This window comes from Pongo abelii, chromosome 6, assembly GCF_028885655.2.
Source record: "Pongo abelii isolate AG06213 chromosome 6, NHGRI_mPonAbe1-v2.0_pri, whole genome shotgun sequence".
NCBI lineage: Eukaryota > Metazoa > Chordata > Mammalia > Primates > Hominidae > Pongo > Pongo abelii.
Window position 1 is genome coordinate 77,085,613 of NC_071991.2, and position 15,747 is coordinate 77,101,359.

Sequence of the window (15,747 nt, forward strand, 5' to 3'; positions counted from 1 at the left end):
ACATTTAGATGCAAAGGATAGGTTCTAGTCAAATGAGTCCTAGCAGGATGAACTAACTGTATTTAGCTTGAATCTCCATGAATATTAGCAATGACCATTCAACCAGATATTTTTGTGGTATGGGATTAGTGATACCCTAAACCAGACTCTTTCTAACTTTGTAACAGATGTTCATTGCAAATGTCTATTTTCCTTAACATTCTGCCTCTAATAACACTGAAAATACCCCTACATAGGAAGTGCACACATAGTCAAAAGCCATGTTTCCTTAATAGCTAAAGAACATACAAAGTCTTGGACTCTTAGAAAAGAAAGACAAAGGCTGACTCTCCAGTGCTCAGGTGTCTCTGAATCAACTAAAGCTGGATGATTGCTCAATCAACAGGCTCCCAGAGGCCTTCAGCCATTTTCATGTGAAAATTTAAATTGTTGCTGATCCTTCAGCTCTTGAAAGATGGGTTTAATCTTTTTTTTTTTTTTTTGTAGAAAAAAATTTTTTAAAAAGGCAATGCTTCCTTATGGAATAGAGTATTAGAGTATTTTTCAAAAGTGGAAGGCAAGGGGAGGAGCAACATTTTTGTTGTTGTTGTTGTTGTTTTTGTTTTTTTGTTTTTTGTGAGACAGAGTCTCATTCTGTCCCCCAGGCTGGAGTGCAGTGGCGTGATCTCGGCTCACTGCAAGCTCTGCCTCCTGGGTTCACACCATTCTCCTGCCTCAGCCTCCTGAGTAGCTGGGACTACAGGCACCCACCACCATGCCTGGCTAATTTTTTGTATTTTTAGTAGAGACGGGGTTTCACTGTGTTAGCCAGGATGGTCTTGATCTCCTGACCTCGTGATCCACCTGCCTCAGCCTCCCAAAGTGCTGGGATTACAGGCATGGGCCACTGCACCCAGCTGGGGAGGAACAACATTTTAAGAAACTCAGCAATGGTCTATGACTGGATTCAGTCCTCCCTAAAGAGTGCTGCTTAGCATAAGGTTTTGTGTCATGTCTTCAGATGGAATCTCATCAGAATGCATATTATATATGGAAAACCCAGCCCAGAATTATGATAGCTAAAAATCCATTATAATAAATACCATATAAAAAATACCATTTCAAATTAAGTCCCCACACAGCAGAATTATTTCTGTGTGCCAACTGCAGTCAGTCGCAACAAAATGACATTTTGGTCAACAACAGACCACATGGGCAACGGTGGCCCCATAAGATTACAACACAGTATTTTTACTGTGCTTTCTTTGTTTAGATATGTTTAGATACACAAATACTACTGTGTTACAATTGCCTACAGTATTCAGTACAGTAACATGCTATATAGGAGCCTAAGAGCAATAGGCTATCCCATATAGCCTAAATGTATAGTACATTATACCATCTAGGTTTGTGTAAATATACTCTATGATGCTCACATAACAACGAAATTGTCTAATAATGAATTTCTCAGAACATATCCCCATTGTTAAAGGACACATGACTGTATTTGTAGATATGACTCAGCAAATGCTGTGAAATAAATAAGTCTACTCAGCAAATGATTTCAGCCAGGTGCAGTGGCTTGTGCCTACAAACCCAATAATTTGGGAGGCCAAGGCAGGAGAATTGCTTGAGCCTAGGAGTTTGAGACCAGCCTGGGCAACATGCCGAGACCAGGTCTCTACAAAAAATACACAAATTAGCCAGGCATGGTGATGTGCCTCAGCTACTCAGTGCTGTGGTCCCAGCTACTCAGGAAGCCAGGAGGCTGAGGCGGGAGGATCACTTCAGCTTAGGAGGTCAAGGCTGCAATTGTGTTCACACCATAGCATTCCAGGCTGGGCAACAGAGGGAGAACCTGTCTCAAAATACACACACACACACACACACACACACACACACACATTGAATCCCTGGTCCCTAAACATGTAAAAGGCCTTTTCTATCATGTTCATATCTGCTCATCTATACTATCCAATTTAGAACTCAATTTCACTTCCTTGAACTGACTCTCATGTGACACTGTAGTCCCAGGGATTAAAAATAAACATGAATGCTTGAAGGAAAGAAGCTTTGGGTGAACTCCAATCAATTATGTTTAGCATAGATAAGAAAGGTGTTTCCACGTGCATTCAGGAGTATTTCTTACACCCATTCCCAGTATACAAAGTTCTACAATTTTAGCTTTGTCCATGAGCATTGCAATCCCAGAGCACGGTAAAAGCAAGAAGGTCATTCTGACCTGGCTCTGTCAGCCGTCGTCATCCATGACTCATCTCTTTGCTCCCAAATAAACATAAGAATTCAGTCCTGAAACCTGGCATCCTTTCTTTCCCAAGGCTGCCATAGAAAAATACCCAATGAACTTCTGCTTTTAGTAATAGCAGGCTAGGTAATTAATACAATATTTTCACTGAAGACAAATAGAAAAATACTGGATGAAATATTTTTAATGTTATTAAATTTTTCAAAATATTTTAAACAGCTTTTTAAAAGCATCAAAGAGTCTGGGCGCAGTGGCTCACGCCTGTAATCCCAACACTTTGGGAGGCTGAAGCGGGCAGATCACTTGAGGTCAGGAGTTAGAGACAAGCCCGGCCAATATGGTGAAACCTCGTCTCTACTAAAAATACAAAAATTAGCTGGGTGTGGTGGTGCAGGCCTGTAATCCCAGCTACTCAGAAGGCTGAGGCAGGAGAATGGCTTGAACCCAAGAGGTGGAGGTTGCAGTAAACCGAGATTGTGCCACTGCACTCTGGCCTGGGCAATAGAGTAAGACTATCTCAAAAAAAAAAAAAAAGTAAATAAATAAATAAAAGCATCAAAGAGCTAACAAAACAGTAAGGAAAAACCAGGTCAAGATTTAAAGAAGACAGAACTCAGAGACGGCTTTCGCCTGTTAGCTTTTGTCTATCTGGAAGAGACATTTAAGAGACTACATTGCTCAGTAGCAGCCTTGAAGGTCTGGGGAGACCAAAGTAAGAGTCCAAGGCCCACCAAGGTCAAGGAACTGGTTAAATCACCTTCTTCTGCTTTAGACTGGGACCTCAAAGAGCTCCACCTTTGGGCTAAGGGGAGACTGGAAGAAATACAGCTGTCATTATCCACAGACAACATAATTGAGAATGTAGAGAATCCAAAGAATCTATAAATAAGTTATAGAAATTAAAAAGTGAATTTAGCAGGTCACTGAATACCAAGTCAAAACCAGTTGTATTTCTCTATCCCAGCGTCAAAAAACTGGAAAATTAAATTTTAAAACAATGAAGTATTGTAGTCTACAATAGCATCTACAACACAAATCCTTAGAAATTAATCTAATAAAATATACATAAGACTTGTATACAGAAAATGATATAGCATTTTCAAAAGATATTAAAGATATAAATAAATGAAAGTATACACCATATCAATTCTCTGAAAATTAAATTAAATTATATTTCCAATGCAATCCCAATCAAAATTCCAGCAGTCGTGTGTGTGTGTGTGTGTGTAAGTTGACCACCTGACACTCAAGTTTCAATAAAATGCAACAGACCAAGAGTAGCCAGTACAAGCATAAAGAGGACAAAGTTGAAGGATTTCCTCTACCAATTATCAGGACTTATTATAAAGCTTTAAGAATTAAGCTAATGTGCTACTGATACATAATACACAGATCAACACAGGGTAGAGTGGCCAGAACAAACCCATACATATATGGTCACTTGATTTATGACAAATATGGCACCATAGAGAAGTGAAGGAGGGTCATATTTTCAAAAAATGGTGCTGAGTCAATTGGGTATCCATATGGAAAACAATGAAACTTGACCCTTACTTCACATCATTTCAAAAAATCAATTCCAGGTGGATTGTAAATCTAAACGTGAAAGGTGAAACAATCAGGTATCTCACAGATAACATAAAAAAGCAATTTTGTGACCTTGAGGTAGGCAAAGATTTATTTAACAACACAAAAGAACTCAAACCGTAAAGGAAAAATAGATACACTGGGCTACAATAAAGTTAAGAAGGCCGGGTGCAGTGGCTCACTCCTGTAATCCCAGCACTTTGGGAGACCAAGGCGGGCAGATCACGAGGTCAGGAGATCGAGACCATCCTGGTTAACACGGTGAAACCCCGTCTCTACTAAAAATATAAAAAATTAGCCGGGTGTGGTGGTGGGCACCTGTAGTCCCAGCTACTCGGGAGGCTGAGGCAGGAGAACGGCGTGAACCCGGGAGGCGGAGCTTGCAGTGAGCCGAGATCGCGCCACTGCACTCCAGCCTGCGTAACAGAGCGAGACTCCGTCTCAAAAAAAAAAAAGCTAAGAATGTCTGCTTACCAGAAGGCTCTACTAGTAGAGTGAAAAGGCAAGTCGCATGCTAAGAACATATATTTTTAACGCTATTAACAAAGGGCTAGTATCCAGAATGTATAAGAACACCTACAAATCAATAGAAATATGCCAGACAAACAGGCAAAAGACTAGAACAGACAGCTCACAAAAGAAAATATCCAAATGGCCAATAAACATATGAAAAGATGCTCAACTTTTCAATAATCAGGAAAATGCAAGTTAAAACCCCAATGATTTTGACATACACACTAGAATGGATAAAATTTTAAATACTAAGATAACTAATGTTTGCAAAGATTTGAACAACTAAAACTCTCATATACTACTTGTGAGAATGTAATTGTTGCAAGTATTTTAGAAAATTCATTGGCATTATCTATTAGTCACATGTATTTATGTGATCCAGAAAAACCACTCCTAAGTTTATACCCAACAGAAGTGTGAACCTGTGCACACAAAACAGCTCGTACAGGATATTTTTAGAAACATTATTCTTAACTGCAGAAAGAGGAAAACTACCAAAATATTCATCAACAATAGAATGGATAAGTTGTGATATAGTCGTGGTATGGAATATACCTATCCTTTGCCCGATGAACTTTAATTCATTCCTTAAAACCCTGCCACTAAATCAAAAACATTAAAAGAAAAATATTTATATTAGTTTTGATGGAAAAAACTAATGTATTTCATTCTAATCCTAATAATCCAAGATATAAGATCCAGATAGAAAATAATAAATTGAATAATGAAAACAAATTTATATATGTAATAAACAATAGATTAGAATAGTTTGCACATAAAATGTAATGAAGGTTTTTTGCATTCAATCTTTTTTCTTCTTTCTACACCATTTTCTATGACAATTTTTCAACATTTGGGGGGTTAAGGGTTTCTCACACTCAAATGGCACTGACAAAGTACAGAAAAGCAAAATAGAGGGCAAAATAAAGGCTAATCATGAGATCCCTTTGAAACAAGTGGAAATACCACATCCACTCAACACAATGAAGAACCACTGAAATAAATCACCTCTTTATCCCTCTCTTGTGGCTTGTACATGCAAAACAACACATTTGGGTTCATGTAAATGTGTCACACAATTAGAATTTGTTTCATGTGACAGTCTTTTGTCAGGAGCAACTGTGTCAAGATTATTGGTGAATGTGTCTTCTTGAAATCATTGTCAAATATCACTTCCTACAGCACATTTATTTAGTATATTTTACAGTGAAAAAGTCATTATACTTAATAAAAAGGAGTCATTCCTTAAAAATAGTATAAATTTCTAAGAGTCATCATAATGAATATTATTAACTGAACAGTCATTAGATAGGGGAAGTCTGAACTACAAGCAACGAAAATGAACAATCAATTGCCACGTGAAATAACATGGATGAATCTCAAAAATGTATTTTTGAGGCAAAGCCACATGCAAAAAAAAATGTGTACTGCATGCTTCTGTGCATATGGAATTCAAAACATGGAAAACTAATCTATGGTGTTAGAAGTCAGAATAACGGATACCTCTGGGGAAGAGTTCATTCAACAAAACTATGGCATCAGCCCTGATTCCTTTCTGAGTCTGAGACAGTAACAAATACGTGTCATTCTGTATTTTTGCTTGACTTTGTTATTCTCCAAGGTACAAGGCATAATTTTGTATAAAATATTTGTGAGATTCAAATAAAAGTATTATTAATGTCTAAGAATTAATTCAGTAAATAGATTATTTTAATATAAAGAAAATGAGGTTTGGAATAAAGAGCTGATGGTTCCTGGTTCAAACTCCAGTTCCATCTGTTTATAGCTGTCTGACCTTAGACAATTTACCCTCTCCAAGCCTCAGTTTCCTCAAATATAAATTGGAAATGATATTAATCCTCTACTAGGCTGCTATGGATACTACTAACATCAAATATATGAAAGGACTTGGTAGATAGAAAATTTAAGTAAATGTTATTTTCTTTTCATCTTCTGCATTTATTGGGGGTTGTGGTGGGGTCAACCCCCAATTTGTAGCCTTCATTCCTTCTTCAAAGCACAGGCTGGTAGACTTGTTAAATCAACTAATGGTACAGATGAAAGAAAGAAGCATTTTGAGTTCAGCCAAAAAAAATTTTTTAAGTGCCAAGTAAGGACACTGAAAATTCACCATAGAACTCCTAAGAACATAAAACCACAAAAGAAAATAGATAACTTATTTTACATAGATAAGATATAATATTGGTGCTTACAATTATTTGTAAAGTCTCATTTGAAAGTCAGACCCTTGAAATACATCATAATTGTGTTCATATTCACAGTGATAATGTAAATTTCTATTTTTATTTTCATTGTCAATTAAATTTTCTGTCTTAGGAAGAGGTTTGAGTCAGTTAAATTCCTGCAACCATAATAATTAATGTAAATCCATCAACCTCACTATTTTGAGATTCTTAGTGAGCACCTCACAAATTCAGCACTTAGAAAAACTGGAGAAAATTACTGAATTCACCTGGTCACATTTGAAGATCCCACATTAATAAAAAAAGTCAACATTAGAAATTTTTCTGATCTCTTCACATTATATCTCAGATTTAACAGGACAGCAAATGAAAAAGTAACCCTACCTTATTCCCCAGGGACTTATTATATTACATTTTTCCCAAAACCAGAGTTGAGATCCTCTAACTCTCAGCCTATTCCACCTTGCTTACTGGGTAATGGTTGTTCTACTGGTTGGTGCCGCTGGAAGCCAAAAATTTACTTCTTTGCTTATGTAGTCTGGTCACCTGGGATGCTCTCCTCTCTACCTCACCTACTGTCAAATTACAGCTCAGCTGTGCTGTCCCCTCCAACAAATCTTTCTTCCCTCTGCCCCAAGTCCTCAATGATGGCCTTCTTCAGAACTCCTACCATATTTTAATTATACATCATCTTGAATTGCTCCATATTATGGGTTTGTCCTATCTCCCTTATCACATTGTAAGTTCTTGCATGACAGGAATTGGGTTTCCCTCCTTGTCTGTTTCTCCCGCAGCCTCTAACACAATTCTGAGCACCTTATAGGGCTGTTGAGTGAGGATGCCAGTCTAGGAACAAGAAGAATGTCTACATCAGCCTGCTGCAAAAATTACATGTGGCTAAACTCATCTAAAATCACCACATGACTTGTCCACAGAAAATCAGAGTGGAGAAGAAACAGGGAAGTAAACACTCACAAACCCAGAGAGAGAAGCCCTTTAATCTTGCTTGCAGATATTCTAAGTTTTACATACTGCATATTGTTGGTCTTTTCATCTTTCCTTGTCTGGGAGATGAAAAGGATATTGTTGTTCACCCTGTTCCAAGTCCCGGAGGGCTAACTTGAGTGAACCTCAACAGCAGGCTATGTTGCACACTGGCTTCCAGTAGGTTCCAATGCATAGCATCAGCTGATTAGAAAGAGGAAGCCGAGATCATTTATTCCTCCACCTTTCTCCCTAAGGAGTCAGAGAGAGGGTCTCTCCACCAAAGGTCTCAGCAGCCCTCTCCACATAGCCTCACTGGGTCTAGGTCCTGCTAACTTCCCTTACTTACTCTTAGACCTAGGAGTAGTAATATGAAACCTTCCCACCTTAGCCAGTGATTTCCCTATACCACCCTGCCCATGCATCTGTAAAATTATCCACAAATCACTCCATTTGAATTGGCTATTTCTGGTCAAAACCTTGTCTGATACAGATGTTTTACTTGGGACCCTTATAATTTTAATATTTTAATATTGATAATATTTACAGTACACTTCCTTGTTTCTCTAAGAAAATGAGTGCACATATTATATTGTGCCCATCTCTTAATGATTCATGGTCATCACCAGGACTCTCAGAGATGGGACCATTGTTTATCAGCTTGTAGCATCCACATCTATGCTGTGCTTTTCAAACATTACCTCGTTTAATCTCCCCTCCTCCCCTCACCGAAAAAATCCTACGAGATGAGTCTGATAAGTCCCTTTTACAGAACCAATTTCTATTACAGCTGCTAAGTAATAGAAATAGGACAATGAACTCAAGAGTGTCTCACTACAAAACCTGTGTCCTTACCCAGTAAATGAAATCCCTTCCCTACCACACTGTACTGCCTGAAAGAGCTAGTGAGTTGTGAAGATCTATTGATTCTTGCACTAAATGATTCATACTGTGTTGTTCTTTCTGAATTGCAATGATGATTTCATTCCTCCTTTAATTGATTAAAAAAACAATCTGCAGTCCCAATACTAATCTGACAGTCACTGCACTATCTGTACACCTGCCTGTAGCAGCCAGCCTTGCATGTCTACTTTGCCACTCATAATCTGCTGTAGGCCAAGTAACATAAAAAGCACCCCAATTAGTGTTGTGTGTGTGAAAATAAGAGCAAACATTTTTTTAACGCAGCCTGAGAGATTTTGAAATCTGGGGTTTGTGAAAGCTGTTTTTCATCACTCAGGAACTATATAGTACTATACTACATTTTAATGTATAATAAAAATCATTGTTAGAAGTCCAACCTGTATCAAGAGGATGCACATAGACTCATCAGTTGACAGTGTCCCAGCTGAGCCCAGACTTCAAGTCACCATCCCAAACAACAAACATGTGAGAAACGAAGCCTCCAGATGATTTCAGCCTCCAGCTAATCAGTCACCCCAGCCATTCAATTCTTTCCAGCTGGGGTCTGAGATATCATGGGGAAGACAGGTATATTAATAGATATAGGTAACACGTAAGACTGTTATATGGAACTCTGGAAAGCTAAGTTGAACCACTTCCTCTTCCTTCTTTCAAGCCCATACCTGAATATTTCTTCTTAGTACCCAGAGATCAGCAACATGACAGGGCCAAAGAGAATGAGAGAAAACAGAATTTAACATTGCTCCAGTGTGGAGCAAGAGGTAGACAAGAAAAGTGCATATCTCTGCAGAGAGCCACATCTGTTAATAACCCCACCATGAGTGGCCTAATTAACCATCTAAATATACAATCAAAATAATATTTTCTCCTTTTCAGAAATGAGGAAGGGATGGGAGAAGGGAAGATTTTCCTAGAATAAGGAGCTGAGTGAAGAACTTCCACTTCACCCTATGGATCATTACCAGCTCTAAGGTAAAATTGTATATGTTTGTTCCCATTTCGCTATTTATTACTATCACTCAAATGAAATGTGGTTTCTTGAACTAGTCATGTCCAAATCCTGCCTCCTATGTTTGAAGCATGGGTGAGGTTGGTGACAGCCTTCAGTTAGAAATGTTCTGTGGGTCTGAGTCAGAAAGAAGGTGCATTGCCATGGCAGGTCCAGTGTTCTTTACCAGAATGGAGCAGGGTCCACATGCAAAGGAGTCAAGGGCACAGTCAGGAAGATAATAGCACAGGACTAAGGCAGAAGGTGAGGGTGAAATGAGAAAAGTAGCATTAGGTAGTTGGATGGGGGAGTGACGAACAGAGCAAGACAAGATGTCACGTGTGTTATCACCCTTTTAATGTGGCACATTGTGCTTGATGATATGGCAGGCAAAACTGGTCAAAGGTGATCATGGGGTCAAGCCCCTACTTATTCCACTTTGAAGTGCAGACACCAGAGGTGATTTGGGAGCTGGTGGCATCCAAGGCAAAAACAAAAATTAAAAATAAACAAGGTGATTTCTAGGCACAGTGACTGCAAGAGCAAAGGCCATGAGGAAGGAGGTGCCCAGCATTCAAGGACCAGCAATCAGGCCAGTGAAACTGGAGCAGAGAGAAGAGTAATAAGAGATGAACACAAAGAGAACACAGAGGTTAGACAATGCAAGACCTCAGAGGCTTTTTTGAAGACTCAGGCCTGTACTCTGGGTGACAGCTGGAATGTTTACAGGAGATGAATGAAATTATCTAACTTCTTTTTAGCAGAATGACTCTGGCTACTGTATTGAGAATAAACTAAAAGGGGCCAAGTTAAAGCAAGAAGAACAATCAAGAGGTTAGGGCTTTATTCTTTTGGTGATGTGGCCCAAGCAGTGGAAGTGAAGAAAGTATGGGTTCTGAATATATTTTGAATGCAAACCATCGGGATTAGCTGACAGATTAGATGTGAAATGTTCCCCTTTCTTGCATTATTTTTCTTCATAGCACTTACCACCTTCTGACATAATACATATTTAATTTTCAATGTTTTTATTCTCCATCCACATAAATGAAAGCTCCATGAAGGTAAGGATTTTCCTGCCTGGAACATAGTAGGTGCTCAATAAGTAGCTGTTAACTAGATTAATTTATCTGAAGTATTTAAGTAACTCTATTAACAATTTTTTACCCTTGTCACATTCTCTTCCATTTATAAACATTAGTTATTATAGGTTTGATCTCATTGTTCCACCATGAGTCATTTACCACAAGTGAGTGTACTTTAAATTGATCTACATTGTTTAGAAAGTGCCACCTAAATTATTTCTGTGGCTTGGTTGCCCTGTCCCACTAACTGGTATACACAAACAGCTGTTGATGTGTAAGACATGGAATTAGGTCATTGCTGAGTTCTAATCAACTTGATTTAATTAGCATGGATGTCAGTGGTGGACATTTACAAGGGCAGATGGTATAATAACCACTCTTGTGTGGAGGTAATGTTGTACCCGATTTCTGTCTGGAGTGCATGATCTATTGATGAAGCTGTGTTGATGTGGCCATATTGATACCAAGGACAATATGATGAGGTCAATTTGAGGGGATTACTTTGAAGCAGGACCATTGTGACACTATCCAAAAACCAACCACCAGATTTTCACCTTTTGTTTTCTACCAAACAATGAGCATCATTTTATCTCTGAGATTTAAGGGCTGACGTTGAAGATGAGAGAGATCAGAAATGGGCCGAGGGATTGGCTAAGGTTAGATTCTATCTTTAAGAACCCATGTTTCCCACACTTGCGTATCTCAGAAAGGCACACCAATGATTCTAAGTGGAATTGTTGTCATTCTCTAAATATTTACCTATATCTTGAATGATCTGCATGTTGAATAATCATTGCTTTTATATAAATTTCTTTGGTTCATAGTGGAAGTTGTTCTATTTTTCATGTGAGAAAATGGACTCCTTTGCTTCAGGACAATGCTTTCTTCTTGTTAATGCCAGCCTCACTTGATTAGGTTTCTATTAGACTCCAGAGATGAGGGAGGGAAGAGAGCATGTCAGGGCAGAGAATATTCCCCATTCTCAGTTTCAGACTCACAGGAAATCCTCAGTTGAGTTTCTAATGGTTTTCTTTTCTTTCTTTCCTTTCTTTCTTTCCTTCCTTCCTTCCTTCCTTTCTTTCTTTTTCTTTTCTTTCTTTCTCTCTTTCTGCTTGTTTGCTCTGTCACTCAAGCTGGAGTGGAGTGGCATGAACATGGCTCACTGCAGCCTCAAACTCCTGGGCTCGAGAGATCCACCTCCCTCAGCCTCCCAGGTAGCTGGGACCACAGGTGTGTGCCACCACATCTAGCTAATTTTTTTAAATTTTTTGTGGATACAGGGTCTCACTGTGTTGCCCAGGCTGGTCTCCAACTCCTGGCCTCAATTGTTCCTCCTACCTCGGCCTCCCAAAGTGCTGGGATTACAGGCCACCACAGTTGGCCTCTAATGGTTTTCTTTATGGTCTCAATTATATCTGGAAATTGTTTGATGACTCCTTTTTTAAAGAGCTGAAGTGCTGGCATCTACCTTCCAGAGGCAAAGAGATGTACACCTGACCATTTCTCCAGCCAGGCCTGGTCCGTGGGTAGACATCACAAGGACACAGATGGCCACCATGAGTCACAGCCACAGGCAACCTTCAAGCAATTCTTCACTGGAGAAGTAATAATTACCAAGGGGGCCATCCTGGGGTGCCTGTGTATTGGCAGGAGTTGTGTTGGGAGACTGAAAGGAAAGGAAGGGAATCAGGGATTCAGGTGTTGTGGTCACTAGTTCAGATCTCTTATAGCCTCAGGTCACACAGGACTCATTCTTCTCCTTTGATGAGGAGTGTAGGAGGGGGAGGATCATGTGGAACACTAGAAGGAAGACCTGACCTTTCCCCAGGCCTTGCCGGGACATGGCCTTCTTTCCCCAACTCTTCCTCCTTTGCTTCACTTCTTGTGTCCATCTCCCTTTAGCTCTCCCCCTCCTGCACTTTTGCTCCACCTCCAACCAGGTTTCCCACCTCTCCCTACTGACACACTTAGGAACCCACTGATCCCTTCAAGTAATTCCCAGCTTGAAAAACAGACTGTAAATTGCTTTTCACCTCTGCACTTAGTATTGCTCAAAAGAAGGAAGGAGTGGGCTGTCCTCATTGTCCTCTAAGCAATGGCCTTACCTCCTTCCCCTTTCCTCCACTGAGGTGGGGGTGTGAAACGGTTGGGACAGATTCTCACTTCAACATGTAAAAGCAACGCAAGGAACTCTTATCAAAAGACAAAATTACAATAAACTTAGCAAAATGATCTAACTAACTCTTATTTGCAACTCACAAATTAGGGTGACATCTCCTCTAAAAATTCAGAAAAGGTGCTCCATTCAGCTGACCAGAGGAGTTTGGCTTTATAGGCAGAAAAGGGCTGAAGAAAGCAGAAACTAGGATCAAAAAGGGGGTTGCTTAGCAATCAAGTTACCTTCCTTGTAAGGTTAAACCAGAGAAGACTTCTTTATCATGCTGGCTAAACTGGCCCGTTTGGAGATTTGACTATTATCTCTCTCCCGATTACCTGGAAGATCAAATAAACAACAGTTTCAGTTTGGTGACATGAAACTTTAGCATGAGAAACTCCATTTTGGTTGGTCTATTGGGGCCTACTGCAGGAGCTCAGTCCAAACCCATGGCCTCCTGTAAATTTTATTTGACATTCACTCTAGGGTTACTTTTCTTCCAAAGCTCTTTGTTTCATAACAGAAATCCGTATCTTCCCAAATAACTTGTCTTTGACCTTATTTTTTATAGACACCTTTCCCACACCTGTCCTACATCACATTACAGTGTTTCCCACATTAACTTTAGAAGACAGAGAATCCCTCCCAAACCTATTCTCACATGTAAAGTGGTTACAATATACTTGACATCACAAAACTCAATGCTGTTTTGCGTGTGCGTGTGAACAGAATTGATATCTATATTTGTTTTCTATTGCTGCATAATAAAATACAAAAAATTCAGCAGCTTAAAAGAACACACATTTATTAGCTCACAGATTCTGTGGGCCAGGAGTCTGAGGACAGCTTAGCTGGATCCTTCCTGGAAGGTTGCAATCAAAGTGTTAGCTGGGGTATGTTCCTTTCTGGAAACTAGAATCCTCTGCCAAGCTCACTGGGTGGTTGGCAGAATTTAATTCCTTGCAAGTTGTAGGACTTGTATGTTCCCTGCCATATGGCCCTCTCCAAAGGTAGGTCACATCTTAGCAGCTTGCCTCCTCAGGTCCAACAGGAGAGTATCTCACCTCAGATAGGGCCCAGTCCTTCTTTTTAAGGACTTTAATCTGATTGACCTAGCCCATGCAGAATAATCTCTTGTCACATAATATAACAGTCACTTTGATGACATCCCATCATCTCTGGCTTACTCTATTAGTCAGAAGCAAGCTACAGATTTCACCTGCACTCAAAGAGAGGGTATTACACAAAGGTGTAGATACCAGGAAGTAGAAAACCAGTGAGGGTCACTTTAGGCTCTGTCCAATTCAATGGATTCAGCAAGGAAAATGTTCCAAAGCTAATATGTTTCCCTCTTTTAATAATTGTTGGAAAAACATGGATAAACCAGGCTTGGAAGAATCAAGGACTCATTTAAATGCAACCATGAGTCACGCTTAGCATGGGCTAGAGGTAGGGAGAGGAGTGTATTTGTGTGATCTCCTTAATGTCCTGGTCTAGTCAAGGCTCTGGGAATGCTCTTCACAACTTTTGGCTCACCTTGCTGTAGGGCTGCTTCTGAAGATGCCTGACCGCAGAAGCCAACAAGTGCATCCATAGAAGCAACCCAGAGCAAAACCCTAGATGATTATAAATATCTATGAACACTGAATTTTTCCCTCAAGAATATAGGGTTCACTACAGACACCACTTCAAGTGCCTACATGATGCTAATATTGCTGTCTCAGCACTACCATATAGATTTTAATGTGGAGAATTTATAGCCATTTTATTTATCCTATTAGTCTCACCACTATTACATCCAAAGCCCTGTCCAGTCAAGGTGAATGCCTCCCTCACCATATGCCTTTGCAACTGTGACACCATAGTAGTTCTATCATTATACTACATTCTTACCAAACTGATAACATGTGCTATGAATCAGAAAATACATTCATCAAAAATTGTTAGACTATAAATATTGAGAGAAAACCCTTTCCTTCGTTCTTTATCTTCTTCAACTATTCCAAATAATTTAAATTGCATCTGTTAGGGAAGATCAGAGATTTCATTTTTACACAATGATTTAATAAAAACGGTAGTAACTGAAAAAGTCACACTTCTGAAAAGGTCAAAACAATTCCTTGTACTACAATCAAGTAAATTTGGAATTTGCTTAATCCCAATCAAGTGCTCACAGTTAATTTAAGAAGATTAAATTACCCCACAGTCATTATTCATTAGCCAAGAAGAATGAAATGGCAACAATTCTGCCAAATAGTAAAGTGCACTTATAAGACTATTTTGCAATTTATTCAACAAATTTTTATGGAGTGCCAACTAGTGCCAGGAACTGTTCTATATCCTGGGGCTACAAAGGTAAATCAGGCAAACAAAATGCTTTACATCATGGAGATACCATGGGAGTGTGAGAAACAGAAAATAATAAATAAATAAACTATATATATATAATTATAGATTACAAAAACTGTTATAGAAAAATAATACATATATGGGAATAGAGTATAATTGGGGATTAGGTGGGGTTATTTTAGGAAAGGCTACCAGAATAGGCTTCTCTGAAGAGGCAATGTTTCAACAGACCTGAGAAACAAAAAGCAAATCCTAAGCCCCCCAACTGACTAAACAGATCCCCTCTTGGCAAAGGGGACCCCACAGAAACCTTAAAAACTAAGTTCCCAGCCATGATGGAATGGGAGATCAGACAGGCCTCAGTATGCCCCTTTTTTATTAACCTTGAATCAGAATTCTTTCCTAAGGAGTAAGCAGAAACCAGCTCTGGAAAACAAGAAATGGGAGACTCATTCCTTTATCACCTTTAGCCAATCATCTGAGGCTGCAACAAGACTTGCAACTGGACTCCCCTCCCTTTCGCAGTTACAACACAGTAACTAAACAGCCTTCCTTCCCGATAAGAGACCACTAACCATAGAGTGGTTCTGGTCAGTCTACAGAGATGGCACATTGAGGATTTTCATATCTTCTGCTTCACCTTTTGATATAAGAGTGAAACCACCTTTGCAAAGATCATGACAGTGAAAGAAATCTAACATGGCAGATTCCAT

The 15,747-nt window shown here is 39.3% G+C and overlaps 1 long non-coding RNA gene across 3 annotated transcripts in view; it reads right to left on the bottom strand.

Annotated features, from left to right (window-relative positions):
- The window catches only part of LOC103891161 (uncharacterized), a 122,850-nt gene that overhangs the window by 14,752 nt on the left and 92,351 nt on the right, over window positions 1-15,747 (bottom strand). For all 3 annotated transcript variants that reach the window (XR_010140874.1, XR_008527072.2, XR_008527070.2), the window contains exon 2: window positions 12,931-13,023. This is a non-coding gene — a long non-coding RNA (uncharacterized LOC103891161). The remainder of the gene's footprint in view (window positions 1-12,930; window positions 13,024-15,747) is intronic.